We start from the raw sequence: 5,702 nt of genomic DNA, 5'->3' as shown, positions 1-5,702 counted from the left end.
TACATACCTTTGTAGATGGCGCACGGAAGCGTTCGAAAAAACGGTGATGATGTAGTCGTACACGACGTGATCCAAATCACCGATGACCAAGCGCCGAACGGACGGCACCTCCGCGTTCAACACACGTACGGGACGGGAGACGTCTCCTCCTTCTTGATCCAGCAAGGGGGAAGGAGAGGTTGATGAAGATCCAGCAGCACGACGGCGTGGTGGTGGATGCAGGGCGTCACAGTAGCAGGGCTTCGCCTATACTACGAGAGAGAGACGTAACGGGGAGAGAGGGAGGCGCCAGGGGCTGGTCTGTCAAGTCCCTCCTCTCCCCCACTATATATAGGAGGGCCAAGGGGGGGTGGTGCGCAGCCTAGGAGATCTGATCTCCTAGGTGCGGCGGCCAGGGGAAGGATTCCCTCCCCCCCAAGGCACCTAGAGGTGCCTTCCACCACTTGGACTCCTCCCCCATGGAAACCCTAGGCGCATGGGCCTAGTAGGGCTGGTGCCCTTGGCCCATGTAGGCCAAGGCGCACCCCCTACAGCCCATGTGGCCCCGCGGGATAGGTGGCCCCACCCGGTGGGCCCCCGGGACCCCTCCGGTGGTCCCGGTACAATACCGATAACCCCGAAACTTGTCCCGATGGCCGAAACAGCACTTCCTATATATAATTCTTTACCTCCGGACCATTCCGGAACTCCTCGTGACGTCCGGGATCTCATCCGGGACTCCGAACAACATTCGGGTTCCTGCATATACATATCTTCACAACCCTAGCGTCACCAAACCTTAAGTGTGTAGACCCTACGGGTTCGGGAGACAAGCAGACATGACCGAGACGACTCTCCGGCCAATAACCAACAGCGGGATCTGGATACCCATGTTGGCTCCCACATGCTCCACGATGATCTCATCGGATGAACCACGATGTCAAGGATTCAATCAACCCCGTATGCAATTCCCTTTGTCAATCGATATGTTACTTGCCCGAGATTCGATCGCCGGTATCCCAATACCTCGTTCAATCTCGTTACCGGCAAGTCACTTTACTCGTACCGTAATGCATGATCCCGTGACCAGACACTTGGTCACTTTGAGCTCAATATGATGATGCATTACCGAGTGGGCCCAATGATACCTCTCCGTCATACGGAGTGACAAATCCCAGTCTTGATCCATGTCAACCCAACAGACACTTTCGGAGATACCCGTAGTCTACCTTTATGGTCACCCAGTTACGTTGTGACGTTTGGTATACCCAAAGCACTCCTACGGTATCCGGGAGTTACACGATCTCATGGTCTAAGGAAAAGATACTTTGACATTAGAAAACTCTAGCAAACGAACTATACGATCTTGTGCTATGTTTAGGATTGGGTCTAGTCCATCACATCATTCTCCTAATGATGTGATCTCGTTATCAATGACATCCAATGTCCATAGTCAGGAAACCATGACTATCTGTTGATCAACGAGCTAGTCAACTAGAGGCTTACTAGGGACATGTTGGTGTCTGTTATTCACACATGTATTACGATTTCCGGATAATACAATTATAGCATGAATAAAGACAATTATCATGAACAAGGAAATATAATAATAATGCTTTTATTATTGCCTCTAGGGCATATTTCCAACACATTCTCCCTCTTGATCTCAACTTTTACTTTTGACCTTATACTTTTACTTTACTCGTTTCATAACAGATCAATACATAGAACATGTTTCATCGTCACAGCTCAATTGCCGATAGAATCAGACAGCCACAGTGTACCACTCTGTTTTGAAACAAATTCTTTAACCTTGGGCCCTTTTATTGTCTGGAAATGTTAGACTATACCATAAAACCCATGTCGACTGTGTGTTCTCCGAACACACTGGGCGATAAGCCTTTAATAAGCAGATCTGCAAACACTTGTCTGTTGCTTTTATGCTTCAAGCATTCCTACATAATTCCAGACTTTCTTCTTTACAACGCATACTCTGTGTCAGTGTGTTCAACACTTGACTCGTTGTTATAGGAGCGAAAGACTTAAAATAGTTATCGCTGTTGTCAACCGTTATCAACTCCGGGTACAGGTCTTCATAACCATTTTGCCTGTCCCTCAGCCTCATATCAAGCTATAAAATATCTTTGCATCACATTCATGATAATTGTTTCATTCTTTGGAGCTTTTCCACACAAAAACCTCCAAGTATGAAAGTTAGCGACAATTGTGGATTTCGCTATACATTTCACAAGTCATGTCTTTGTACTCACAATCTTTTGAGAGCACTTATTTCTTTCAGCTTGAGGCCGATATCTTTGACTCCATTCCAGTGATCTATATATGGACTGGACATTGCCAAAACAACCCGGATATGTGAACTGTGTCAGGGTAATGTATTGAGCTTCCAACAACTGAAGCATATGGTACCATATCCGTTTTTCAATCTTTTCTCATCAACTCTTGGAACACCATAGTTTCCAGTTCCATTATCCTTGACTATAAGAACAGGCGTAGGTTTTCTCGTATGCATACTTTAGAGACCTTTCTTAGCATGTTCATTCGACATTCCTAATACCCCCTTTTATTCTTTTCTTTGTGAATCTCGATACTTATAACGAGAGACACTCTACCGGGAACATTCTTTTAAACTTTGAGGATAAAAGCTTCTTTTCTCCTCCTGCAGTAGGTTGACATCACCACTAGCAAGTAGGATGTCATCTGCATGCACAGGATTAGGAAATGAATTTCCCATTCTATAACTTTGCACGAATACAATTGTCCTCTCATTTTCTTTAACCCAAAACAACATTTGATTGCTTTAGTTCATAAAAGACTTCTTCAGGCAGTATTCCCTGTGTTCTTACTTTCATCTGATGTAACTCAGATCATGATGTGCCACCAACACTCATTGTAATCTATTCAGTGCAAAACGCGCAAAAACCTTTCGATTTAAGTCGTGTTTTACACCTTTACATATTTCCTTTGGAGTCACATTAACCTTGTAGACCCTTTACAGCCTACTATTTATGCTCCATTGGAAATTACTTATGAGTCCCAAACATCGTTGGGATTCACCAATTTTATTTCATCTCACATAGTCTCTTATCATTTAGATAAGCAGACACTTCTCAAAGCTCGAATGAGCGCTTTAAATGAGGTGGGATCAACCTCCATTTGAATTTCACTAACATAGACTTTATAGTAATCAGAAGTATTTGATTTTCTCATTCCTTGAGACCATCAGTGTCTCAGGTACTGGCACTTCTTTCATATGGGGATGTTGTTGCTCTGTCATTGCAAGAGGCAAACTAATTCTATAGTCTTTCATTTCCAAGAGGCAATAGGTTTTACAGGGACCTGTATCACAAGATCTATGTTTACTCATTCATCATTTATAGAGCTAACAACATGTGTTGTATAGGTCATACAACATGCTCCCCCAGATTACTCCATCTTCACTAAAAATGGCGTATCTTTAAACTTTATAATTTGAGTTTATTCTGTTAAAACTTTCTTCTTTATGGCACTTTAAGCACCGTCTTAGTATTCCTTACTCTGCTTTCGGAACTGTAAAAGATCCAGAAATACAACTATTTCTTTTCTTTAGGGGTATTAATATGACCGTCATACTCCCCCAGACGATCACATTCTTCATCACATTATCTAAAGTATAGGGGAGTTTCATCATTCTTAATTTATCTCATATATCTTTCTCCTCCTCGAAATGTGGAAGAACTTTTCTGCCACAATTTCGAAAACCATTGATAACTCTTTTGAATTGAGGAAACTTTGATTATCTACTTCATTCATCAGATTACTTCATACGAAATGAAGTTATCTCTTCATACAAAGTGAAGTTATCTTTTAACTAGTATGGGAGTACTCTTTCCTCATTCCATTTCAGAAACTCAACAGAGTTCTTTATCATTAGTACTTTTGCAAGTCACACTTGCATATCATTCTTATCTTTAGGTTCGTCTGTAACTTTTATTCTCTTTGGATTTATTGAGTGCTTAATGACCGTTACACATAAGATGTACGGTCGATACTAGGAAAGCATAATAGCTACTCCATACTTTTCTCCCAGAGTGGGACATATTAAAAGCACATGAGTCATCATGTCTTTCTCCTGTCATACAGGATAAGTCTGAGAAAATTTCTGCCACCATACGGATTACGCAGGGATTTTCCCAGACTTATCCTGCCATGCGGGTTTTGTCATAATCATCTTTTCCCGCCATGCGGGTAATTCCCTGCAAGGGACATAAATGCCAGAATTGGCTCTTTTGACTGCATATTCAATCATCAAATTTATAAATAAATCCGAATGCTCTTTGACACACATGCTTGATCCGACTTTGGTCAAATTAAACACGCACGTTGCTTGTTTTATCTCAAATCATAGAGAGTACATGAAAGACATTCATCAACCAAGACTCTCAATGATCTATCTCTTTTCTTTTGAAACCATTCTTTAGAGAGAACATACTATCTCACGTTATGACCTTTCTTGGTCATCTTTTGGGTCACAAGTACCCAACCATTCGCTTTCATGAATGAAAGCATGGAAAACTTTTGGTCTGAGAAAACTTAGCCAATAATCAACAATAATGAGCATAAAAATAACCCTATGTTGGTCTGGTTAAAAAATGTGCACAATAAACTTTTGCAAAACTTCCTTTTTATACTCTAAATCATCGATCTGGTAGAATTAGAATAAAACTCATTCTTCTACATTAATTCCATATCACCATTGGGCGGAAATGGAAATAATGCATATAACTCATGAATAATGTGATGATAATATTTCTATTAAATAACTTTGCTCAGAAATGATAATCATGATGATGAAATTTCTATTAAGAGACTTTGCTAAGAAAATAATCATCATTATCAACTTTATTGCAGCGGAAAACTTTTAATGTACATTTCTCAACCTTTATCAAATGCTCTGAAAATTGGTCACTTTGATACAAAAATTATCAGAGACTTGAACTTTTAACTATAAGACTCATTGAATTATAATATTGTCATCATCAACGTTGGTCAGAAAATAACAATACCATAATTAAACTTTAATCAAATATCTTTCTACTGTTATAGCAGAAGCTATCTGAATCTGATTTCACCCACAAGTGAAAAAACTTCTCTCAAAAAAACTGTTCATCCAATTAAATTTTCCCGTTGGTTCCAATTTAATTGGAGGATAATAATTTTTCTATTTTGCAGCGGAAACTTTACAATATTCTATACAGAAACAATTTTGTACTCTTTTACTCTCTAAGCAATTTAACCGGTTGATTCAAAATTGCATTAGAGAATAACAATATAAACTTTTACTTTATTTCTATTCGCTTTTAAAAGAGCACTTTTATTTTTATTTGCAGTGGAAAACATGAATTAAAAAAAACATGAACTTTATTCTTTTCATAAACTTTTCTTTCACTTTCTATATTCTAAACAAAACTTTCGTTGGAAAAAGAATGTATAGAAAAACTGTTTGAAAAACAGCAAGCTTCAGCTGGCCTCGGCCTGGCGCGGGAGGCCCAAAAGCAACCCACAGCCTACTCCCCTGCGCGGTCGCGCGAGCCGGGCCTGGACTCAGCGCTGCCACTTCTCCTTTCGGCCCAAAAGGCCCAGCGTGCCAGCTAGGGTTTACATCTTGACCATCCACTGAAATCCGACAGCCACCCAATCCTTTCACTGGGTCAAAACCAGCCTCG

The sequence above is a fragment of the Triticum urartu genome, chromosome 2, assembly GCF_003073215.2.
Source record: "Triticum urartu cultivar G1812 chromosome 2, Tu2.1, whole genome shotgun sequence".
Lineage (NCBI taxonomy): Eukaryota > Viridiplantae > Streptophyta > Magnoliopsida > Poales > Poaceae > Triticum > Triticum urartu.
This window is presented reverse-complemented; position numbering follows the sequence as displayed.